Source organism: Alligator mississippiensis, chromosome 1 (assembly GCF_030867095.1).
Source record: "Alligator mississippiensis isolate rAllMis1 chromosome 1, rAllMis1, whole genome shotgun sequence".
Taxonomy (NCBI): Eukaryota; Metazoa; Chordata; order Crocodylia; family Alligatoridae; genus Alligator; species Alligator mississippiensis.
In genome coordinates, this window is record NC_081824.1 from 334,408,518 (window position 1) to 334,435,427 (window position 26,910).

At 42.9% G+C, this 26,910-nt stretch overlaps 1 long non-coding RNA gene across 2 annotated transcripts in view; it reads right to left on the bottom strand.

Annotated features, from left to right (window-relative positions):
- Window positions 1-6,474: 6,474 nt before the first annotated feature.
- Window positions 6,475-26,910, bottom strand: part of LOC132250171 (uncharacterized) — a 28,678-nt gene continuing 8,242 nt past the window's right edge. The window contains exons 3-4 of one of the 2 annotated variants that reach the window (XR_009461797.1): window positions 8,709-8,805; window positions 6,475-7,093 (exon numbers count right to left, since the gene is read on the bottom strand). This is a non-coding gene — a long non-coding RNA (uncharacterized LOC132250171). Of the gene's footprint in view, window positions 7,094-8,708; window positions 8,833-26,910 lie in introns of both variants that reach the window. The other variant, XR_009461798.1, reaches the window with a different exon arrangement.

The following is a 26,910-nucleotide window of genomic DNA, read 5'->3' on the forward strand; positions in this document are numbered from 1 at the left end:
CAACCATGCCACCATGGTGATGTGTCCTCTGCTTGCCCAGATGCAGCAGCAGCAGCGGTGTGGAGTTGTGCCCCATGCTGCTGCAGGGTGGACAGGGGGCACCTTGCCATGGCAGTGCAACTGGCATCAGGTTCCCAGCAGTGACACCAAGCCTCTCTGTCCCTCTTTGCCATGGAAACCCCAGGGGGAGGGCAGCAGGGTGAGGCACTCCAAGCCCACAGTGGACAGCCTAATCTGCTCCCACCCTGCACACAAATCTGGCGGGTGGGCATTGTGACCTCAAATGGAGTAGTGAACCCCAAGTTGGGAACCACTGATCTATACTGTGTCTCCTCTTCCCTTTCTTTCTCCTTACTGTCTCTGCTCCATCTTTATATCCTAAAGTTGATCTTCCCATCTTTTTAGAAAAGATCCCATTCTTCCTTTTCTCCTTGATCATATGTGAAAAAAAGGGGAAAGGAAAATGAAAGTTCGTCTCAGCAGCAGCAGCCTCCAACTAGTATCCAAGTAGCTGAACTGTCCACAGGGTTGCCATGGGCTATACTTAGTCAGTCATGATAAGTATATGCAGATGTTCTCTGCACCAAGTCTACAATCATGAGGCTTATTCTAAGTTGTGTGATAGTACATCAGAAGCTAAATTTGCAAATGTTTTCCAGTGCCAGGAGCCATGATGGGAACCTAACGTAAGTTACTTAGGGAGGCCTAGTGGGTCTGTGGGAAGCTTGGCATGATGACAGAAGTGGGGCTGGTGGGTCTGTAGGGTGGCTTGTCCATCCAGGGGTGGACATGGGGCTCAAAGTATCTCAGTCAGGAAGAACAGAGATGCAGGGTTGGAGCAAGTGGCTGGGCTTTCCGAGACCCGGGACTACACTGTGAACATTGACAGATCAGGCTAACCCATTCCTGATCTAAGTTAGTTCACCTACTTGGGTGAACTAATTTGGCCCACTTTAAACCCTGTGAACCTCTGCAGAGGTGGCCATTTAGATCAACCTAACCCTGATTAGGTCAATCTAGATATAAGATTGTACCTAATAATTCTATCCATAGAACAAATACAGCAGAGGAAGCATCACTGCAACATCTCAGTAGATTAAGTTGTGTTCATATTACTAATCATAGGATAAAGTAGTTTTAGTTCTCATGCTTACTCATCCCCTGACCTACTGAGGCTATCAATATGTATGCTAATTAGCAACAATCATATACATAGCTGATGTGTTATGGAGAGCAGTCTACCATCTGCAGAGAAATTACCATATTCTCTTTACATACACCACCAAACACTGATCAGATTGAAGCTTTCATTCTATTGACTGTGAAATGAAAAGTCCTTTAACTTCCTTCTCTGAGCCATTCAGTCAAATACCAGGTACCTAAAATATATAATTTTATACATACACATGCATATATACATATGTATATATATAAAAATCCATAAAACAAAATATTTTCCCGCTTTTAGGTCATGCCTGAATGACCTTGTTACTATCAGAGTGAGTGTACTAATAGATGCTGTGCTGCTAGTATTCCTTTCCTTGAAATACCAGTGAAGCAATTTTCTCAAGGAAAACCATAAACTTTCATAGAAATAGCAGAGAGACAGGAAAAAAGTCAAATGATGTGCTTATTAACCTTTTCAGTTTCTTTTTAAGTTCTTGCCATTTGACTTACATTTTCTCCATGCTTTATTGGATTTTTAAAATAAAGCTTATTCATAGACACTAGGGCTGGCCTGGAAGGGACCTCAGAAGATCATCGAGTCCAGCCCCCTGCCCCAGGAGCAGGAAGTCAGTAGGGATCATAGGATCCCAGCAAGATAAGCATCCAGATGTCTCTTGAAGGTGTTCAAAGTAAGTGCTTCAACCACCTCCGGCAGAAGTCTATTCCAAACCTTGGGGGCTAGACAGTAAAGAAGTTCTTCCTTATGGCCAGCCTGAAATGGTCATGGAGGACCATTCAACCTTGTCATCCCTTGGGGCACTCTAGCGAACAGATGTTCCTCCAGGCCCTGGTGAACACCCCTGATAAACTTGTAGGTGGCCACCAGATCACCCCTTAGCCTGCTCTTTTCCAGGCTAAAGAGTCCCATGGCTCTCAGCCTCTCATCATGAGGTCTCTTTTCCTGACCTTTGATCATGCATGTGGCTCTCCTCTGCACTCTCTCAAGCTTCTCCACATCCTTTTTGAATTGAGGAGCCCAAAACTGGATGCAGTAGTCCAGCTGCAACCTCACCAAGGCTGAGTACAACAGGAGAATGACATCCTGGGATTTGCTTGAAAAGCAAAGCCAGTGTTTTGCAAGCCAGGATTTTGGTCACTTTGCAAGGATGCAAGCCAGCGTTTTGGTCACTTTATTAGCTGCAGCATCACATTGAAGGCTCATGTTCATCTTCTGGTCAATCATGACCCCAAGACCCTTTCGTCCATATTGCTAGCCAGCGTAGCACTGCCAAGCCTATAAGCATGCTGCGGGGTTTTCCTTCCAAGGTGGAGAACCTTGTAGTTTTCAGTGTTAAACACCATCAGGTTCTTGTCTGCCCATTTCCTGAGCCTTTCAAGGTCTACCTGGATCACCCTCCTGTCCTCAGGTGTGGATGCTTTACCCCAGAGTTTGGTGTTGTCGGTAAACTTGGCCAGTCTACTTCTGATACCAATGTCTACGTCATTAATGAAGATGTTAAATAGTATAGGCCCTAGGACACAGCCTTGAGGGACCCCACTGGTCACAGCGCACCACGATGATTGACTTCCATCAACTACCACCCTCTGGGTCCTACCACAGAGCCAATTCCCCAGCCAATGAATTGTGGTGAGGCCAAGGCCCCAGTTAGCCAATTTTGCCAAGAGGTGATCATGGGATACCAGATGATCATGAGTGAAGCTTGCTTAGAATTTTGGCTGGTTAGTTGAATGGGTTGCAAATATACTGAGTGATTCTGAAAGTGTCCAAATTGACCTAAATTCTAGCTTGATGCTCTCTCTAAACCAAATGATAATTTTCAGATGAATTGTGAAACAAAAATGGTTATGTTCAGAGCTAGTTAAATGAATTAGAGAAAACAAATAGCTTAAAATACAATTCTGAAGCAAAAGAGCTTAAGGACTTAATCACTGAAAAGTACTCTGGACCATTAAGGACAGGGGTCAACATTTTCTAGGGCTCATGTTCCTTTACATAAGTTATTCCCACAAACTGAAATTCTCCAAGCTTAATTTTGCAAAGGTTCCCCAGCACTCTTTCATTCGTACTATGGTGGTATTTTTGCCTTCCCAACTGGCCAGAAAAGGCCAAGTTTTAGGTACTTTAAGCTTGTGGATTCACAGAGATCTGCTGGAGACACAGGCATTCCTTCAGCAGACCTTATGCCTCCACACTACCTCAAGGCTCCCTGAGGCCATTTCACAACATGTTTTACTAGTCATTGCTTCTTTAGACAACTGTCCCATATGTTGAAGCTCCCGGCTCCACTTCAGAGGTTGATCTCCATGCTGCAGAGGAAGAATCTGAGTTTTAATGCAAAAAAAAAAATGCATTGATTTTTGCTGCTATTTGCTTACTCCCAAGCCCTGCCTCCATATCACCTTCAGTCCTACCTGTATTTTGGTTTCCCCTACAAGAGTTATCACAAAATGTGGGGACAGATGTCGAATGCCCTGGAGTTCATTCCAGGTTCAGTGTATAATTGGAAAATGTGCACATACACAATCAAAAGGAGGTCAATAATTGTTCATAGAATCATAGAAAAGTAGGGCTGGAAGGGACCTCTAGAGTTCATTTAGTCCAAACCCCCATTAGAGGCAGGACCACCTTATCCAACCTATAATATAAAAAATTATCATCTAATCTATTAATAGAACTAAACAGTCAATCTTGACACAATCCCGAGACATAACACTCTACTTTGCCACAAGTAAAACAGAGGGACCACAGTGACCAGTGTCCTCCTGCTTCATGGGTTGTTAAAATATGCTTGAGAGATCCAAGGAAAAGAGCCACTCCACTCACTACTGAGGAACTGAAAACTCTCTACAGCCTATACCACTCTGACCTTGGGATAAAATTCCTTTCTTATCCCAAATTTGGCAAACAGTTTGACCCTTACAGGAAGGGCAAGGCCCCCTAACCAGGAACCTCTGGGTTTAAGTCTCAACAGGAGCATTGGCACCCCAGTCAAATTCCCCAGCCATGGCTGCAGTCAACACCCAATGCCTCCAGGGAAGCTGAATTCCCCCGCCTTCCCCAACATAGCTAGAAGAGGTGGAGAAAATCCCTCCTGGTCCTGTGAGGCAACCAGTAAAGCTCAGAAGCATGGGAAATATCCACAGTGGAGCATAGGCATAGCTAATCCTATATCCTTCCTGAGCAATTTGCGTTCAACTTCTTCTTGAACACCTCCAATGATGAAGGTTCCATATTTTCTCTAGGCACTCTGTTCGAGTTATCAATATCCTCAGTTTTGCCCTGAGAACATAAATATGACTGTAGGTGAAATACAAACTAAGTACATTTAAGTAAATAAGTACATAAATAAAAAGAGCTGGTACAGACAGACTTTTTTCAATAAGACCAGAAGATAAAATCATTAATTGGAGTCAATTTTGTTACAATGTTACACAAACTGACCCATCATATCTGGCTGAAAATTAATTTAGGAGATGGTTGCCCTCCTGAAGCAATAAAGCATAAATAACTGAGAAATTAGCTGTTACCTTTCTAACTCCAGATCCCCTCATAAGACCAGTCTAACATAAGCTTTTCATAATGCAGTTTACTGCTTTTATTTTATAATTATTAATAATTTTGCTTATAGATGCATGGATTTCAAAATTAATTAGATTCTGTTTGTCTCACTTTTGGATACTTTGATATATGCCTAATTTTGTGGGCTTGAAAGGGGCTAACCTACCGTTAAAAAAGCTTCTTTATCCATTCTTATCAAACGTTAACTTTGCTAAATCTGATTTTTTTAAATCAGATTTCAGATTTAATATATTTCCAGATGCATTGTACACTTGTCATAATTTAATATCACATCTACTTAGGTCTTGAAATATATTATTTTATGGCTTTCTAGTTCTGTCTACATCAGTGAACCATGAAAATGGATCACAGATAAATCCTGAACTGGCACTCTACCAGGTTTATGCTTAGATGTTAAAGATTTCTTTTTTTTTTTTTGTATTTTAGGTAAAGAAAGTCTTTTTAAATTGTTGGAGAAAGTAAATAGCTTAAAGGAAATAGGTTTCCTATTTTTCCTTGCTTTTTAAATGTATAAGTAAAATGCAATTGTTTCTTTAGCATGATGAACAAATGCTCAATTAGGAAGTGTAGTTAATAGGGAAATGCTTCTGCCCAAACTGAATTAAAAACATTATATTTACTTGAATAGTACACACAGATTTATCCCTAAAAATAAGCCCCCTGTCCCTCAAAAATTGGGATATACTTTGTGCACGGAAATTGATTTTCTGCCCAGAATAGAACCACCCCACTTTGCTTCCTGCTCCATCCAGCTGCAGCAAATGCATTTCTATTTAGGTGGCATGTCTCTGAGGGATTCAATTGACTTAATAGCTCACTGTTCTTCACTCCACGGGTGTTAATGTTTGTAGTTCCTTTTTAATGGTCTTAATGTTCTATTAATCAAGCTAACCATTCTCTGGTCAATTTTGTTCCTTGCTAGGTGTTCCTGGTGTATCTGCTCCTATTTCTCATATCTAGAGACTCTTTCAGCTCTTTTCAAAATCATAAATCCATTCATGGAGACCCAGTTCTCAGCAGCAATTATGATTTCAGCTTTTGGTTAAGTAAGAAAGGGAGGGTTACAATTAGGTTCTGTCCCTGCTCTGTGCAGTCCTAAATATTTTTTGTTAATCCTGTTTCCCCAAAAACAAGATGAGTGTCTTATAGGGGGTATGTAATGTGCAAGAAAATAGAATATATAGACATTTTCCACTTCTAATTTATGTGGCATAGATTATGAATTCCATCACTTGGAGATTAAGATGCCACTTCCTGCAAGTTCTCTGTCCTCAACCATAGACTACAATGAATCTCCTCAAGTCCAGTCACAGCAAGTCAAAAAGTTGAATTGTATTTATTTCATAGAAGTCTAAAACTAGCAATGCATATTGATAGCAATCCTCTGCTAAAACCTCAGTGCGTCAGATAGCAGGCTTTAGCTCCACATCTGTCTCTCTTAAATTATATGGTTGCTAATCAATGTAGGAGATGAAACACAGGTTTCTCAATAGTGGAAACAGCACTGTATTAACATTTTATTTTTATTTCTTTTCAGAGCTAGAAAGCCTCTACATGTCTGCTCTTCAATAAATTGTGGAATTTTCCACATGCTGTTAATACTCTATTACTAGTACCACCCACTAGATAATTGTGTGTTACCCAGTCTATTTAGACACTCTGAAAAGTGAGAAACAAAAAAAATCAGTAAAACTTCATGGTGCTTTATTTATATTCTGTCCACCATAACATATTACTTTCAAAATAGAATCATACCATTGTGGACTTAGCACAGTTGAAATTGGTCTCTTAGAGAATAGAATACAACACTTGATCAAAGGAAGTTTTAAGGTAATGAGAATGTGCAGAAAATAGAGAGCACATCAATGTACATTGTTTCTTGGCTTTATCCTCAACCCTTTGACAATGATTTAAAATTCAAAAAAATGAGGCACAAGAAACAAAACTTTTTCTGCTTAATTAAATCAAACGTTTCTTCTACTTTAGTGAAACTTAATTTTCAACTGAACCACAGTTTTTGCTACCTGAAAAAGGCCCTAACCTAAAAACCATAAGCAAAAGTTGAAATGCCCATGTGTACATCCCGCTTCACCAAAAGGAATTAGGCAATCTGCTAAATTGCCTAAACTCTTCTCAAATTCAATTGTAGAGATGCTTACATTTAAAGCAAAAAGTCAAGGAAATTGAATCTCTATTATCTCTTTTTCTGATGAACTTCTCTCAGGCAGTCAGTGCATTTTACCTTCCTCATGTCACTGCAGTATCTTCAATCAAAAAAAATTAGATGAGAGAGAAACAATATTGAATGCTGACAAGGGCAATCACCTGCAGCCTCCAAAAAAAAAAAAAAAAAGAAAAGCAAAAATCTTGATTAGGCACATTTCTGTCTCAATAAATAATTAACAGAACTATACAAGAATAACATCTATATCTCCATGACCCTTTAATTTTCTATTTGCAAATATTTACAGAGAAGCTCTTGTTAATGTAAATGTTTGGGCAATGGCTATGTCAGGAACCCAATCAGAAAATAAAAATTACCCTGTGAATTGCATGTATCTCAAAGAATAAATAAAAGAAGCCAACAGCTTGCATATAATCTATAGGCTGAATATTAATTATCCAGTCTATCTGGCTAATAATTATCAATAACAGATACATTCACAAAAGTCCAGATTGTTCTGCACACAGAAAACTAAGTAAAATGAAATATTCAAATCAGCTCTATTAGTTCCTGTCAGTGGCCAAGTACAGACAGACATTACACTTTTACTGGTATAAGTAATCAGAAACTGGTCTATACCCATAACAAAACAGAACTTCAGCACACACAGACCTGTTTAAAAATGGCAGAACCTGCTCTAAGAGTTGCTTCCCTGCATCAAAGGACGAATGTGTCTTCTGTTCGCTACCAGTCTAAACTATGGCACTTAGAGAAAATCATGTAACTTAAATTCTACCTCAAGCTTTTTGAATATCTGCACCTAGCCAATAAGAGGAAAACAGCTTTCAGCTTTCTTTTTTTCAATGGGTTCTACATGTATAGGCAGTGAGTGAGAAACAGTAACTCCTCTCCATATTGTTGCTGCCTCTCAGTCCTGCAGGTAATTACATCATAAATTAACAGTGAGCTTGCTGATTCTTAAAGGGCACATCTACATGTACAATTAATGCACATCTAAATGTACATCAAAGTACTGTAGGGTCCACTTCTACATCCTCACATGGCAGGGAGACAGCTGCTCCTGTAGCTGGCACAACTCCCCCCATGTTGGGGCTTAGCCAGACAGCAGTGGGCCCCTTGAATGTCAGCATCTACATATGTGCTACTGTGCAGTAGCTAATGCACTGTTAATCTAGATTCTAGTGACTGTATTGGTTGGTACTAGCAAGTGGTGCATTAGCCTAATTTACTGTTCAATAAGTTCTGCACACAGGTATGTAGATAGTGATATTTTACTGCACAGTAGATTAGTCTAATGCACTGTAAAGAATTTTGTGTAAACCCAAAATGTCCTAAAGGGCTTTAGCATCAGTAGTACCTTGAGAGCAGATCCTGTGATTATATCTAGACAGACACAAGACACTAGGCCTGCGCGAATAGGGAAGTATTCAATTTTGATTCAGATTCGGCCAGTTTAGAGGACAGTGATTTGGTTTGGTGATTCAAAACACTGTCTCCATTCAATTTGGCCAAATCAGAATTGGAGATTTGGTGCTAATTCGGCGCTGATTCGGATATTCAGATTGGCGGGAGAGAGGTAGGTACAGCCAGGTGGCTGCAGGTTCTCCTGCAGCTCCTCCAGCTGTGCCTTCCTCTCCCTGGGTGGGGGGAGCCACAGGAGAAACCCCTATGGTTGCCCAGCCTGACCTCATCCCCTGTCCAGCCCCAGCCTTGTCCCAGCACTCAAAAAAAGAAATAAAAAAGCCCCACACTCACCAGCTGTAGCAGGGGATGTGGGGACTCTGAGGCCTCCTGGCAGAGCCCCCACCATGCAGCCACCGCTCCCTGATTGAGACCGAAGCTTCGCACAGCCCTACAAAACACCACTTAAGTCCAGAGCCTGAAAAGTTAATTCAGATAAAGACCCCTATATAGGTAAAAAATGGCCCCCACCAGCCTTGAAAGACCACACACACACACACACACAATTAAACTTAATTTCTGGAAGGATTATGAGAAAAGGCAAAATTATGTTAAGACAAAACAGTGAGAACTACAGAGGCACTGAGAACTCCAATGGCTTCCATCTGGAGCATGGAGTTTTTGCTGTGTGAGGAATGACGTGGCTTCTGGAATATTTAACATGAACTGAGGTCATTTGGCTAGCCAAGCAATGTGCAGTCCTCACTCAAATACCATCAGTATTATTGCTGTGTGAATTAAGGGCACAGCTTCCATTCTGCTAAATTGCCTAAATAGTCCCTCTTCTACTTTCACAAACTTCTAAGAGTTTAACTTTGTTTATGGTTACAGCAAAAATAATAAAGTATTTATGGACAATTTAAATGTAATATAAATAATATATGTTGCTGAAAAAAGTAAAATGAATCCTTCTCTCAGGATCAAGTCAATCCTGATATGAAGTGTGCAGTGATTTAAAGCAAAAGGGAAAGAGAAAAACCCTGAGGAATTTCAAAGAAGCAGAATGATAGCTTAAGGGAGTGGAAGAAAAATCTTCTAGACCATAAGAGGTTACAAAGGATAGTAGTGTTGCAACCATTTACTTATAACTGTTCTTATGATTATAGAGGGCAACCATCACTATCTTCAAAGAGCAAAATAAATCCTTGGTAGAGAGCTGCTTCTCTTCTGATCCGCTGGTTACTAATATTCTACAATTCTCTTAAACCCCCAGATTGCATCTGGCCAATGAGGTCTTTGTCAAAACTATAAAGTTTTGATGGCATTGGTATGCCAGTCAAAAGGATAAAGAATTTAACCCCTTACCCACAGTTATACTGACAAATACACATAGATGCAATTACACTAGCAAAATTGCCGTCTTGCCAGTATAGTTTATTTTGCTGGAGGAAGGCAGAAAGACAATATGTGCTGGAATAATATGCCAGCTGGAGCATAGTGCCACTAGTATAAATAATATGCATGGTAGAAAGCTTTATGAGTGTAGTACATTGTTACACCTAATGTAGACCAGGTCTTAGATGTTACACAGAACCCAAAGGGGGAACAAAAATAATTCCCCTTGACTAATATTGTGCCTGCAGACATACATTAGCAATTATAATACAAATTGCTGTGATGCTCTTCGGGTGGAATTTTCTTTCTGTTTGTGTGTCTAAAATGGCAGTTGTTTAGCTGCGTAGGTGGTACCTTTGGCCCTTATATGCAAATAGAGATTCTGTTTCCCCTGCAGTGTGGGCATACAAGTGTGCTCAAATAGACTGAGCATATGCAGTGGTTGAGAATGTATGTACACTCATTCTAGTTGAACACCTGAGTCTCAATCAGGGGTGGGCAAAATATTACCCATAAGCCAATCCCAGCTCCAGCCCTGGCTCAGGCTACAGCCAGTATACACAGCTGTCTGGAGGAGCTGCTCCCAGTACAGATGCAGCCACCAGGGTATTGCTTTTTTTTCCACATATCACCACCTTTGCAGATTACAAAGGTGGTGATAGGACAGAGGCTACACTGTATAAGTGTGGAGGATTCACCAATGAATCCCAGCTCAAATGGGCTCAGAAAATCTTCATTTTGATTGGTGAAGCCCATCCACCAATCAGGTAAGGGCAGGGCTGGCCCCACCCCTTACATGGAGTTGGGGGGGGGGGGGCAAAGGCCTCCCAGACCTGATTGAAGCCTGCGTTCTGCAGGCAAACCTTTACTCCAGAGGATCTGCGTCCAAAAAAAAAAACGCTATGTGCCCACCATGTGGCAGATCTATTGGGAGGACAAAAAAGCAGGCAGGACTAAGAAGAGCTGGGGAGAGCTGCCTAACGGGTGGAAGCAGTAGCCCAGAAGAGCCCTGGAAGAAGCCCTTGGTGGGACTGGAGCAGCAAGCAGCTTTGGCTACAGCCACAGTGGTGCACGGAGCGGTGCAAGGGGCAGACCCTGGGAGCTGCAGGAGGCAGCTCGGATCCCTGAACATTTAGTGCACAGAGTGGTGCATGGGACCACTAGATTCTAGGAGCCACACTGGACAGCTTGAGTCTGCTACCCTCGGCATGTGGCTGAGGGCTCAGTGCACACAGCAGTGCACAGCATCCCAAACCTTGGGAGCAGTGCCAAGCTGCTTGGGTTTGCTACCCCTCCCTGGCATGAGGCTGGGCACCCAGGAGGTACCAACATGGCATGACGGATGTCCCATGGAGCCTGGGTTTTGGGACCTGCATGAGGTGGCCCAAGCCCCAATGAAGGCTAGAAGGTGGAGCCTGGGTTTCAGGACCCACATGAGATGGCCCAAGCCCCAACAAAGGGCATAGGGCAGGGCCCTGGTTGACCCCAACAAGGCACCCTGTGGCCCTGGGAGCCCCTCCCAGTCTGCTTTCCTGGATTCATAAGTACCTGGGGAATGGGTACCCACAGAGGAGGAAGCCCTGAGATGGGGGGAGGCCCATCTGGAGCTGAGGAGATACTGGGACCCTCCCCCTACTCCCCACTATGAGTGGTGCCAGGGCTTGGCACCCTAGGGGAACATCTAGTGATCTCAGCCATGTGAAAGGGGTTCAGGGGATGGGACTGGCATTTCATATTTTGTAAATAGTTATACATATATACATATATTGTTATCCTTTAATGCGACCTGGGTTTCATCATCTATTTGAGGTTTATCTGTATCTACTTATTGTTTCTGCTTTTGCCTGATCTTACCTGTTGATACCTGTTGTTATTCTGCCTTTGTTGTACTTGCCTGTTGCAGACAGCTGCTTACCTGCATAGGAACCCTTGCCCTTGAGGTGGAAGACCCCTGGGGCCTTTGATTGTACAGCATAACAGTACTTAGTGAATATTGTATACATTTACCCTTTTTCTCTCATGAGTTTGTAAATATTGTTACCGGTATATTAACAAATCTGTATATAGTTAAACAGTGGGGTCCTGGCCTGACTCTATAGGGAACTTAGGGAAAACTAAGTGTGGTGGACAGTTCCCTCCCACAGCACCTCTGCCTGCTGACAACCCCCTTCAATTTGGAGAAGTGGGAGGACGGGGTACATACCCTGTGCACACCCAAGCTACATAAGACTAAGACCTAGGACATCTGGGGCCCTACTAAATGAAAGATAAAAACTTCTGAATGCTGTCTAGAAGGTAATTATCCATCAGAACAGATAATTTACAGCTCTATTGGCCACATGTAGTTGTGATGTATTGGCTTGTTCATCTCCTTCCTTGTCACCTGTGTAAGCTGAGCAACAGGGACTCAGGTGACGATGAGAATTTGAAGCATGCAGGAGGAGCAGCAGCATAGTGAATAGTGCTCATACAAATTCAGTGCCACACAAGCCATGAGAGAAAAATCAGTTGGCTCTGCTACTATAGGGCATTCTAGGGGAGGAAACAGGTAACCATTTGCCAACTTTCACAAACCCAGACAGCAAGCTCAGGAGTGGGATTTACTCTTCCTCTGCACACACCTTCCCTGAAAGGCAAAATAGCTTAGCTGTGTCTGCAAGTGAATGCTCCCTAAAGAAGTCATCCATGTGTTCTTTTGAATCATAGCACAATTTTTCCACAATTTTCAATCTTTCCATAATTGCTTGTGCTTTGGCTGGACTAGGAGACAGTAAGAAAAGCATACACCAAGAAAGGGTTAGGAGGCAAAAAAAGATACATTTTTAAAGGACATAATGAAACAATACATACAAAACACAGGGAAGGTAGGAAAGAAGAAAGAAGTGGTGGGGGTGGGCCAGGGAGAAGGGAGAGAAAGCAGAGAAAAGGAAGAATTGGAAGAGGCATCATCCTAGCAACTGACTAGCCCATAATCATGAGCAACAGTGTAGAGTCAGAGTAAACAGTCACTTTACAGAATGTAAAGTATAGTAGGGTGACTTTAAAGCAGGGATACCAAAGTATATTAAAAAACACAGGAAAAATACAAGCATTTTCCGCTTTTCTATGAAACCTAGGATTTGCACCTTCCCTGATTTTCTTATGGGTAATCTTCTATAGAGACTATCTCTTTGCAAGACTTTGCAGTGATTTAGTACTTAAGTAGAGACAGGAATTATATCACCAAACTCATTTGCTCATAAGCATTAAATCAAGTCTGAGTCCATATTATAAGAAATAGGTAATATGGAATAAAATGATTCCTCCAAGGAGACTAAGAAAGAGTACCCATTAGACGAAATCAATCTTTAATCTCTCCATCACTAGAAGCATTTTTCTATAATTTAATTGTAGATTTTTCAGACTGAAATAATGTTCAGATCCAGCTACCATTCAAACAACCTTCATATTCTCCCCACTTGTACTATTACATCCACTGCTGACTGTTAAAGTACAATATTACAAGAAGCAGATTATAACACATAAAACATCAAATTTAGTGCTTTTCTAAATTGTAATCTCCAGTAATTTCCATAATAACAAATTTATAGTAGTATCTACACTGTTTGTAGCATCTTCTTTAATGGAAAGACTGTGGATGTATCATTATTAAAAGGAAAACAGTATCTTTTTAAGTGTGATGTGTGGAGTGATAGAAGAGGACATTTTTCATGCCTTCCTTGACTGGCCCCAGCTGCAGCCGCTCTTTGCCGCCCTTGAAGCGCTGCTGCTGACACTGGGCCAGGACTTCTCAGAGGACACCTTCCCGTACCAGGCGGCCAAGTGGGCTGCAGTCAGCCTGGTCAACTTCCTGGTGGGTCAGGTCAAGATGGCCATCCTGAAGAGTCGGTGAAACCAGCTCACCAGGACCGGGATGGACGATGCCCTGCAGCTCTTCCGCCTGCTAGTGCAGGCCTACATCCAGCACATCCAGCGAGCTGAGACCTTGGGCTTTGTTCATGAGGGCCGACCCCTAATGCCCTGAGGCCTCCCAGGGTGTCCCCACTGGCAGAATTGTATATATGTATATATGCAAATACTCCTTTTGTTCTTTGTCTTTGTTTTTTGTCTAGTGTGTACGGGCAGACCTTGAAGGCCATGAGCCCAGGCCTTGTCCATGAGGCCCAGATCTTCAGGCCAACCTGTACATAATCTCTACTGGCCCCAATTTGTCACCCTCCCTGGAATAAATGCTTCTTAACAGTCAAAAGTCAAGGAAAGTGGCGCTGCAATCCATACCATTTTTTATGAAACCTTATTCCATTCAAATATTACTTAGATGTTTAAATGCAATCCTAATCTACCCTATGTCACTTTCTGAAAAGTCATGCAAAAGATTATTTTTCACATTTTTAAAGCTTAAAATTAAGGCACATTACAAAAATAGATGGATTATTTGTTTTATTTTTCAGGAAGTCAAGCAAGAGTCAATAGGATCACACACAGATTCTAAAACACACTTTGATGTCTAAGGTCCCTGGAACACATTACAGTTAAGGTAAAATTAATTTATTAAATCACACCGTAAAAAATAACGTGTTACATGTGCAGCTGATTTATCACACTATAAAGTAGCAAACCAATCACAAAGATATTCTACAAAATGCGTAGAACATCTTTGTGGCTTGTGCGTGTTGTGCCAAAAATTGAATGCATATGTCAGTGCTGACAATCAGCTAATTGTCAGCATCAGTATCCAGACCATGGACATCAAAATATGCACACTGATATCCTAGGATCAGGCAGATACCTCCAATACCCCAGCATCTTAAAGCGCCTTGCCCTGCAGCACCCACATGAAAACCAGGAAAGGTTGCTAGGCACAAAGTTCCCAACTTCCCAGAATAGAAGCCAGGTGGAAACAGCTCTGATCAACAGCTCCAGTGGTGCAATTGGTTAGTCCATGGTACTTATACAGCAGTACAGCAGAGCCATGTTGAGGTTGTGAGTTCAAGCCTCACCTGGAACACTGTTCCTTTAGCTGATTGAGGATTGCTGTAGGCTAGACGTAAGGAAAAACTTCTTTACAAGTCGAGGGCCAAAACTTTGGAACATAGCCCCCACAAAGTGGTACAGTCATCCACCTTGTTGATCTTCAAAAGGCATCTTGATGCCCAGCTTGCTGGGGTCATCTGATCCCAGCAGTCTTTCCTGCCCAAGTGCAGTAGGGATGGAGCCAATGATCTGCAAGGTCCCTTCCAGCCCCTAACAACTATGAGGGAGCTCCCCATCACCTTCCTCTTGGAAACCTTGCAAACCTCTTCCCTGACAGCCCATTTTTGGTATTGAAAGTGGGCCACCTTGCACTTGGGATGAAGGGCTGATATAAGCCTAAGAAAACTGCCTCTGAGAAAAATAATTCTAAATAAAGAATTAGGGATATCAATTAACAACACTGTAATAAGCTATATTATAACTATATAAGAAAAAATGCAATGAGAATTTTACTATCAGAAACATTCTTCATTAGCTATCTGATCAACAGCATGTAGTTAAAACAGCACTAAGCATTAATGCACAATATTTTATGTAACTGCTACTGTGGTAAAGGACCTGATTAGAAAGTGATAGCCACAAGTTACAAGGCTCCATTACTTTAGCACTATGTTCTATAGTCATGAATCAATTGGTTTTGAAGTCAGTAGAAGCCTATTGACCAATTTCAGGGGTAGTTAGATGAGATGCTTTGTATTTACAAACAAATAAATCAGAATACTAAAAGTGCCAAAAGTTAGGTGGTCACTGAAAGTGTCAGAAGAACAAAAATCACCTTCAAGCAACAGCAAGGCACTATATACATAAAAACAACATATAAGACGCCACATATTTTATACTGTATAAATAAATCTTGCATATTCTGATTTTCAGAGGTCTGAAACACTAAAGCCATTGTTCATGTCAGCTGTAGTTTTGGCTGCTGAACACCTCTCAAAAATCAGCACCATACTTTGTAGACCTCCCCCATTCTTGCTTTAGTGATTTCCATACATCATGAGTATCCTAAGAAATTCACTTTCCTCTTGTTATGCACATTGTCCTCTTTTGGGTCTCTATTGACAGCTGCTCCCTCATCTACCAGATTTATAGTACATAGCCTGAAACAATACTTCTGGTAAGGGTCTACTGACTTAGCCATTGAGATGCCTATCTGAAGACTCAGGTGATACTACATCATTTATAATGGTATCATGCTATTCTTTGAAACCGTGAAGCTATGAAATCATTTTTTTTTTTTTTTTAAATACAGGCATATTCTGAAATTACTTCAGAAGCTATAGCCTAGACATAGTTTTATATTGCTTAGGCCCCATCTATTTATTACACTTACAACATGATTAACCAGTTAATCACATCTTAAGGGGTCACCCAGCCACACATTCAACCAATTAATGACATGTTAAAAAGGAGGAATAAATTGCAAAGTTATTTCATAAAATATGTGTAATAAATTTGTATCTGCTTCCTATCATGCCATTAATTGAACATGTGGCCAGGGGCCCATGTGACTGACATTTCCATCAGCTGATCAGAGCGCCCAATTGAGAAGGCTCCCAGTTGAGCTGATTCTGGCTCCCAGCCTCCCCCTCTCCCTCATGGCTAGGAGCCCCATCAGTTGATGAAGGTAAGTGCAATGCCCTCACAGCTGGGAGACTGTATCAGCTACAGTTCCCCAGCCATAGGGGTCTGTGGAGTGCCTCTGGGACTAGGAGATCTCATCAGCTGCAGTCTTCTAGCCACAGGGATGCCTAGTTAGTCCCCATGGCTGTGAGCCCTGTCACCTGGGGAGGCTCCCAACCACAGGAGTTTTTATTTGCTGGTGCAGGGGGAGCCTGGGATTGTGATCCTGGGGTTCCCCTGCACCAACATAGCACAATGGGCTCTAACTTGCAATCCTACAGTAGAGCTCCCTGCCGTGCACATGTGGCATAGCAACAAATGTGATTGTGTGGATTGTGCATCAGAATCTATTTCAATTTTACCTGCACATGTAGAGAGGCCCTTAAACCTTAGTCTGCTCCTACATGAAATGTAGCTATGAACAGTGAGTATATATTTTGGGATGGGTGGCAAACTTTGTTTTTTTTGTGTCTTGGTTTTTTTTTTTTTTAAATAAATATTATTGAAAATATAACCATAATAGGAAATAAATGAAAATCTAGGAGCAACAGTATCTGGTACAGCAATTAGTAATACCATTAGCCCTGCAGGGAATACAGAATATCCCAAACTGTGGAAGATGTAAAAAAACAAAAACCCTTTCCTTTTTGCAAGTGAATTTGCATGAAAATCCTTCCACTTGGAATTCATTTGGGATTAAGATGGATTATTATTGCTGTTGTTGCTACTGCTTTTCTGTATATTTGAAACAGTTGTTCAGGTCACTTTTAGAATAATAAACAGTTATACTTCAAATCTTGCCAATGCCTGGTAAAACCTAAATTAATAATGGAGTAGGTAAGAATGTCCAATCCCACAACAGACTATGACATCAGAAAAAGTTCTTAGTACTGAAGTAGAAGCACTTTTGAAGTCTACAATAAGATTTGTGGATGAGCTTATTTTTTTAAGAAAATACTCGGCATATTTTTAGCTACTTTGACAAATCAGAGACCTCTTTTTATATTTCATATTCTCCCCAAAAGGAAGCCTGAAAGATGCCTAAAAATTGAGTCTTGTTGAGTTTGAAAGACTATGTGATATCAGAAGAAACAGTGGAAAAAATTAACAGGGATAAATTTGAATAACTGAGAAAGGAAGGGATTATTTGAACTGTACTGACTTTAAAGATGCTCTTTATTCAAAATGTTTCTTAGTCACATTACTGAAGATTCAACGTCCCTTTACCTGTTAGTGGGTTATCAGACTTCAAACTAAAGTGCTCCAGAATTCCCAAACAATCCTTTAACAAAGTTTGAGAAGTTTATGACAAGACAACATTACAGTTTTCTAAGGTTTTAGAATGAAGAATCAGGGAAGATTATATTTAAGAGACGATCTCATATTAGGCTGCAAAAGCCAAGTTATTTCTGGTCATTCTCCTTGAAAATATGACCAAGTGTATACAGCTGTAAAGATTTAAAACATAGCCATTTATATTTTCTTGACTTGCAGAAATATGCAACATCCATAGGCCATCCCAAGATGAAAACATTGAAGGTTTTTTTATAAAACTGTTTTTCTAAAAGTACTCTGAGGTAATTCAAAATCAGTTAAATGAAATAACCAACTTGCAGCACACAGAAGAGCAATTTATTGTAAAAAAAAAAAAATACAGAGAAAATTGCTTATGGATTTACAGATTCACCTATCTATTTGTGATTAACCAACTGCCTAAAAGGAAGAACTACTTTTGCTGCACATCTTTCATTATTACTTGAATTGATTCACCTTTTGGAATATAGATTTTTTTTTAAAACTCTTTAAACATCAGGAAACTATAGCTTCAACCTCCCTCACATAAATCAGCTTACTTTGAAATAAGTGGAAAGGAAAGAAAGGGATTTTGGAAAGGAGCAGGCTCAACATATCTTAAAGGAGCAGATGAAAGCATAGAGTATCTCAGGTATTATGGCATACTTCTATAAACCTGAGATACTCAGATTTATAGAACATATAGAATAGGCATCAGTAAGTCCCCTCCCCTCCCTGCCCCCCAAAAATTAAGTTTATATTTTTAGTAAACAGCAACAAACCGTCTTCTCACCAGGATTTATAGCATGACCGCTTTTTTAATTCTCAAGGTCCCAGAAGATACAGCAGACTCAGAAACAAATAATTCAAGTATACATGTATGCCACTGCATCCATTGCACAGTACAGCAGGATGAATAGTCCTGGCATTGGTGTTCACAGTGGGGAACAGCAAAACTAAGTACATGAAATATGTTGTATTATCCCTTTCCACAGCTAAAAATGGATGCATAAACCTGCACAAAAGCAGCAATTTGAAGTGCACAAGCTGCAAACTTCTTTGATTCTACAAAACCCATAAGCAAAGTTAGATATTCTTAAGTGCCACCTACTGGCATATTTACTTATTGCAAAATTGCATTTGTAAGGGAATAGGGCATGAAAAGAAGTCATATGAATCGCTTGTAATTCACTTACCTCTATTTAATAAGCCCCCCCCCATCAGAAACTGCTGTCAGTGTTAACATAATAAAGGTTTTTTATAACAATGGCTTTTAGTATGAGTCTCATGAAATTTGGGTTGTTTTTCCATTAGAGATCAAGCACCTGGAATTGTGAGATGCTAAGCTTTAATTAAAAAAGGAAAGATAAGGTTCTAGCAGAAGGAAAGTTATGAAGTATGACCCAAACCCTAACAAATATAAAAGAATTTCAAGTTTATCATTTACAAGAAAAATTTCATGATTTTTAAGCCAACCCTGGGGAATGAATGCTTTTCTAATTCTTTTGGTTGGCAATTCTGCGTCATATAGCACAGATTAGAAATATAATACATATTATACAGGAACAATTGGATTTGGATTTAGGGCCAGAGTCCAAGACACAGCAGCTACCTGATCCACCCTCCATTTTGTATGTGAATACACAGATTGGCCTTTTTCTTCATGCTGACTGGCAGGAGGGGTCAACTTATATTCAAGTAAATCTGGTAGCATCTCTAGAGTGTTTCAGGAACATTAACTCTCTTTACCATGTGGCCATGAGGTAAGGAAGGAAAGTGAAGTTATCCATTTTGCAGATGAGAACTGAAGCAGAGAGGTCAAGATATATGAAGTGGGACTAATTTGGGTCTAAAGGCCTTATTACATGGTAATTTTGGGTGGCTCCTGGAGCTCTTAACACCTTGAATTTCTACACATTAACACCTAAAATGAGTTTGAAGTGCTCTTTACTTGGCTCAAAGTTATGCCACTCCATGACAGGATTATCTCTGATTCATGTTACCCAGCTTGTGTTACATGAAGGTTAGACTTTAGAGTAGGCTACACCTTAGTGTAAATATCCCACTATCCCCTTTCCCCCCTCTGGTCTGAATTGGGCTCCCTGCCCTCCCCCCCCCAAAACCCCAGAGCCCCACTTACTGCCCACCCTCCCTTCCACGCTTCCCTGTGACTGCCTGCACTGGCTTTCCCAGAGGAGCAGGCAGGGAAGGGTTAATGTGCCTGTCTGGCCACAACCTTTGTCCTTTCTGCTGTCTGGGCTGGGCTCAGCCAGAAGAACAGCAGCACAGCAGAGGTGGCTGAACAGGCAGGTTAACCCTTCCCTGTCTCCTCCCAGGGTAGACAGTGGGGGCAACAAGTCGATGGGGGGAGATGGGCAGAGGGAGGAGCCCCAGCGGGAAGGAGAGAAGTTGGGAATGGGAGAGTGAGGAGATCCTTGCTTTTCAGTCCTCCAAGCCTCTGTTCACTGGAAGTGTGATTGTTCTAAATTTTAGCTGCCACTAACATCAACCAACATTGGTGCAGCTCACACTGTAAGGTGCAACGAGTCCCTAAAACTGGATTATTTTGAGTACTTAATATTATGTAATGTTGTGTCTGTTCAAGGCATAGTTTTCATTGACTTCATCTGTGGAAGTTCAGCACTTCTGAAAGTCCAGATCCTAGGATCTTCTTTTAGACACCCAGAAATATGAAGAAAATGAAGTACTAACCATGCATGAAAAATCTAGTTCAAGAGAATGCCAGCAAGTGTAATACTAGTCCCTGAAGCAGAGGCATAGCCAGCTGCTTTGAATACTAGACTAGGACCCTAGAATAATGGGTTCTATTCCTGGTTTGTCTGCTAGGTGAACACTGGCAAATTAATTCACCTTGAGTGTGTCTACATGTGCATTTGATGTGGCACCAATTTACTCGCAAGTAAATTACTTGTGAGTAAAGAGTCCCCAGCAAGCATCTACATGTGCAGAGAAGCGGGAGTACATATGTTGCCAATCTTCTCACACTTCCTGGGGCTCTGCAATGGGCCCTTGCTGCCAAATGGGGAAGCTCCAGGCTCCAGCTGCAACTGCTAGCATCTGGCAGCCCCGCACTCTGCTTTCTGGCCAGCCACTTCTCTGGCCATAAGCAGCATGTGCAGCATAGGGACAGCATGCAGAAGTGCTCTCCTGACAGCCTTTGCCTCCCCATGCTATGGCTGCTCCAGCTTCTACCCCCAAATCCACATTTTTCTGTGATTTATATTAAACACCACTTATAGATAGATATCTATATAGATCTAGATATATACATATATAGATATAATCTATTTATCTATCTGTAGTGGCATTTCATTTTAATCATGGCAAAATGTGGATTTAGGGTTACTTTTTATAACTGAAAAGTGGGGATTTTTTTTAAAAATCAGAGAAAACCAGGATCACTGGTGATGACCAGAGCCTGGGGGCAGGTGGAGCTGGCCCTGGCAGCCAGAAGCTGCCTTCAGCTGGGCCTGGCTGGAACCTGAAGCAGCCCATAGCACCCTGCAGGCTTGGACAGTATGAGCTTGGCAGCTGCGCAGAAGCAGTGCCAGGCAGTGGCACCAGGGTGCAGGCAGGCTAGGGCAGCTGGCCTCTGGCCTGCTCGGGGTGACACACAGGCCTGGGGTTGCTTCAGGCTTCCTGCTGGTGTGCCCCAGGGCTCTGAGTGTCCGCGGGCTTTTAAAGGCCTGAGGCAGGGACTGCCATACAGGTAACCCAGCCCTGGGGCAGGAGAGGCTCCCAGCAAATAGCCATGGGGCTAGTCTTAGGCTTGCCTCCTAATGGCAGGGCTGACTCGGGAGCAAACTTGCTTCTGGGTCACATCTACATGTGTGTAACTGTGCAGTAACTAGTCATGAGCAAACTTTCTACCTGCATTTGCAGCTAATAAATTTACTCACAAGTAAGTATTTTTGCTGCGTAGTCAACATTTGCGTGTGTAGACGTGTGTGCTTACTATGCAGTAAACTATGCTACTGTGCAGTTAAGCATCTCATGTAGACAAGCTCCTTTTGTTTTAAACCCTGCCTTTGTAAAATAGTTCAATTGCCAAGCCTGAAGTTCCATCCCCTCTTCACACCTTCTGCTTCTCAAGCTCCAGAACTCCTTTTGCAATGCTGTCATCCCCATTTTCTATTTTGTGAAACAAATCTATACATTCTAGTGGGCACAGTTGCATATATATATACACACGCACACACACACCCCACAACTAGAGGTATGCATATATATAGAACAACAGAGATGCCACAGCTTTCCTGAGGTTTCAACTGTCATTCCCTATACACTCAAAGTTCTTTAAGAGAGAGGTAAAGACAAGCCATGTACTTCCATTTTCTACAGCAGTCCTGAATTCAGTATCCTCTGGGGGAAGGAGGCAGCAGATATGTCATGGCATATTTTATGTAACTGCTACTGTGGTAAAGGACCTGACTGGAAAGTGAAGAGGCAGGAGAAGGCAACAGATAAGTCAGGGGTGCTCAAATTTGGACCGTGGGCTGAAGCCATTCTATGCAGCCTGTGGGGCCCCTAAAAAAAATTTAGAAAATTAATATTTCTCTCTCTTTGGTTCCTATCAAAAATGACATGAACCAGGGGCAGTGGGACCCAGGGGAAGCTCGCATGCTGGGCAGCCCAGAGGCAGCAGTAACAAACACTGCCCAGCATGGCAAGCCGGGAGGCCCGCAGCTGCTGCTACCACAGTGCAACCCCAACAGGTGAGCCTGGAGCCAGCATGGGGCCCAAGCTGGCAGTGAGGGCGGGTTACAAGCTGGTGCTGAGCGCAGGAAAAGTGGCCCCTCACCCACCCTGTGGTAAGCGTCCCACACTGCAGCTGCTCACAGCCCCTATAGGGCTGCCTATGCCTGCTCAGGACAGCCCCGCATGGGTTGCAAGCAGCTGCAGCAGGGAGCACCAGCCACAGGGTGGGGGAGGGGCCACTTTTCCCCTGCACTCAGCACCAGCTTGTTCCCTGCTGCGGAGCAGAGGTTCAGGGCTGCACGCTGCCCCCCCCCCCATACCACGGGGCTGGGGGGCACTGGGAGTGAGTGGGTGGGTGTATGGGGCCCACACCAGTATCCTGGGGCTAGCGCTGGTGGGGCCCAGAGCAGGGTGGCAGGAGTACAGGGTCCCAGCCAACAGGGGCTCTATGGAACCAAGCCAGCTCTCCCCTATCCCTGCTGGTGCAGCCCAACCTGGCTCCACAGACCCCTGCCAGCCTGTGCCCCGCTCTGGGCCCCACCGGTGTTAGCCCTGGGACATTGGTCCCAAAACATTGGGGCACTGTTCCCAAGATGGTGACCAGGGGGCGGGGGACCTGTCAAGAGGTGGGGCAACCCATGTGGCCCTTGACAGCTTGCCAAAACTGGGTAAGCAGCCCTCCACCCAAAATAACTGCCTGCCCCTGAGTTATGTAACACTACATTTGTGGGGTTCTGCACAGAATTTCCTTCTCTTATATCTTTATGTCTATACCTACTCTAAAGAAAGAGAGATGATACAAGAGAGGTGCAATATCCTGCCTGTATTAGCACTCTATGGGGACATCTAGACATGTGTGGACATTTGGTTCCACAGGGACAAGCAGCAATGGCACACCTTGTGCCGCAACTACTTGTCCCCAGGGAACACTTGTGCCATATGTGCTTTCGTGCACAGCAGGCTGCCCCAGGTATGGTTGGGGAGGCTGGGGCCAGCATTGGGGCTGCAGCTGAGGCAATTCTTCTGTGTAGAGCCTCTCTGGCAGCTGCAGCACAGCTCTGGGCAGCCCAGCTCCACTTTTCAGTAGTGTGCACTGCTCAAGCATGCACTGTGGCAGTTTTTTTTCCCTTCAATTTTTGGTCAAAAAAAACAACCCATGGAAAAAAAAAAAAAAAAAAACAAAAAAAAAAACACAAACAAACCCAGTACAGTGCATGCTTGGGCAGTGCACCCTTGCAACATGGAATACACCGGACTGTGTGGCAGGAATATGTTCCCCCCCCCCCCCAAATCAAACATTTACAGATTTTTATCCCCCATACACTGTGGTGTGTCTGTGTGGAACTTTAAAAATATTTTTAAAAACTAGGATGACAAACAGATTAATAATATTTCTCAAACAGTATACTACCAAAAGGAGGAGGAAAAAAAAAAAAGATAAAAGAATTAAATTAAGCACTACGTCTGAAGGCAAATGTGATTCTGAAACAAAGGTGTCCATCAGGAGTGAACAGGTGACTACAGAAGCTGAATTTACCAGGAATCTGGAGGGAGAAGATCAAAGGAAGAACTCCAATCTCTATTCTTTTGATGCAGGCCTACAGCAGTCTTTTGAAGAAAAGCAATTAAGGCTTCTGGGTGGAGGCAAAAAACAGACTGCATTTCTCTGCCCTACTCCAGCAAAAAGTAGCATAGCTCTAGAAAGGTCAGATTCCTGATTAAAATGTCATGTTAGCCTTACTGCTAGTTTTGCTACAAACCCTGCATGTGTGTTTGTCTAGCAATTAAACTAAATAACCTTCAGAATTGTGGACCCTCTAAGGCTTAGATGTCAAGCCAATTTCAGTTGTGTTTGTGACATGAGTAGTGAATTTGTAGTCATGTACTCATGACTTATAAGTACCTATGTAATTATTGAACTTTGGTTAAGGACATATGAATGTCACCAAGTGTGGCCATGTATAGCATATAGACGTGCCATAGATGGAAATCAAGAGCAGATGTAGAATACACTATGATGGATCTTTATGATGATATTCAGGCACGTTCCTCATGATTATCCTTGTTGTGAGAAAATATACTGTATTTATTTGAATCTAAGAAGAGTTCCCCCCCTATATAACATAGTGAAATCCAAGATGCCTCTATAAGGCAAATGTGGGGCAGGCAGCTGCTGTGACTCCAGCTCCAGCCCCAACCTAGAGCAAGGTGGAAGCCCCTACATGCCTCTTCCCGCCACCTCTTCTGTCCCCACATATCCTTCCCTAACTGAGCTACAACTCCCCTGCCTCCTCTTTCCCCGTCTCCACCCACACAGTCTTTGCCCCTGTCTGTCCTCTTCCTCACTGGACACAGTTCAGCAGTGGTGGCAGCTCTGGCTGGACATTAGAGCCATAGCCAGAGCTGCCACACCACTACCAATGCTACCAAACCAGGTTGGGGCCATTCTCTTTGGCTCAGGATGGAGCGGGCTGGGGCCTGCCAGAACAGAGAAAGAATACGTGGTGGGGAATGGGGGAAGACGGGCAGGCTGGGAGACAGAGGTTGCAGAAGGAGGAAGATGGGAAGAAGGAGGTATGAGGAGCCTAAGGCTGAAGAGAGGAGCAGAGGTTTATAGGAGTAGGCATGGGGGGCAACTTATGGGGAGGACAGGAAGCAGGAGATGAGAGGCAGGGGTCAAGCTGCTTGTGCCCCCACCTTCCCCCTCTACCAGGTCCCCCACTGCCTTCCTGACCATTCATCCTCCCACCACCTACCTCCCCCACTGCCTAACCGCACTGCTTGCCCCTCTACTGCCTCCCCACATGACTTGCCCACCTACTTTACTCCTACCCTCCTGCCCACTGTTTTCCCCATTGCAACACTGGAGGGAATCAATTTAAGATGACAGTTCAATCATTAGGTTTTATATATGAAAAATGATAACATTTATAAATCTTCCATGTAGAGAATCTAATTCTTGGGGGAATCATCTTAAATTCAGCTTAGATTTGGTTAAATACAGTAATAGGTTAATTACAAAATATAATGTTATCCCATATTTTGGAGAAAATATACTTACATTTATTTTATGTTTGACCCTTAAGGGGTCAAGCTTCTCCCTTGTGCTCTTTTACTTTTTCACTACATATATATGATCTTAACTGGCGCAAGCTCTTCATCACACTTGTCCCTTGGTATTATACAATTAATTCCCTGAGAAGGCTACATTTCTCACCAGCAAGTGACTACATTATTGATCTAATGAAGATATTTTAGCTGAAGAAAACATCTCTCAGAAGGTAAACCTGAAGAAACCTTGGGGGAGGGCAAATCCAGCCTATCAGATAACTAGGGGGCCTTGTTACACATTATGTTGTAAGCTGCACAAATATTGATTGGCCGAGTGCTAGCTTGGAGCATAGGAAAGTCACACCTTTGGTCTAGAAACCTTCTCCGATTGGCCCCTTATGTGCACAGCTGTGACTTGCCTCTAGCAAACTGGTGAGCAGGGAGGTCCCTTCCAGCTCTACTTCTCCACATTTCACTCATCCCTTGCCTGCCACAGCAGCAGCATTCTAGACTGGAGAAGGAAAGGGGTCAGGGGGGGAAAAAAGGGTCTTCCAAGAAAGGCTGAGGGGCTCAGTGTGGGGTTGTGCGAGGAGTTCACTTTCCACGAAGGAGCATGATCAGAACTTCCTGGGAACCTATTCTATGCCTGGCACCTGGCAAATCCCAGTGTCTGGTTTCCATAGAAAAACCCCAAACTACAGAGAGCAAGGGTGGTGAAGGAAGACCCTGTCCAGTGCTGGGGCTTGAATCCCCCCCCACTTTCTGGCCCTGTGTCTTCCCTGATTCCAGCCCAGCCTGAGCCCTGGGGTTACCCTGTCTACAGATACACCTACTAAGACTGCTCTTTCCACCTCTGCCTGGGCCCTCCAGGCTGCATCAATGCCTTTATAAAGGGGCTGTGCTTTAATTTGCCTGTAATCAAAGACAGCATCAGCTCTGCAAATGCATGGCATTGGGCCTTGCATGGCATCTCCCACAGAGTTCAGCTCTTAACATGATTTCTAGGCATAAGAATTTGCTGCCCGAGACCACTTCCTTGTGCTAAGGATGCTCACTTGTTTGCAATGTATCTGTCATAGCTCAAAGGGAGATCTGTCATTAACCTAAAGGCCAATTGCCTTGGGAGGGAGAAAAGAAGCAGCAGGAAGACAATACCCTGTTTCTTTCTCCTTTTCCTAGTTCCCTCCATCTCCTGTGTGGAGAGTCCTTGCCCTTCACCAGAAGAATTACATGTACTGCCTTCATCATAAACTGAAAAACAAAAACAAAGAAGTCAGATGGGGAATACTGCTAGCAGAATCAGCCCAGGGGTATGAGAGCCCACAGAACAGAAGGGTCTGGGAGGAACTGCTGCATCCTGGGGTGCTGGAGGACTTCAACTTTGGCAGAAAGGCTGTGGGAAGTGGCCACACCTAAATTGAACAGGAATACAGTTATGTGG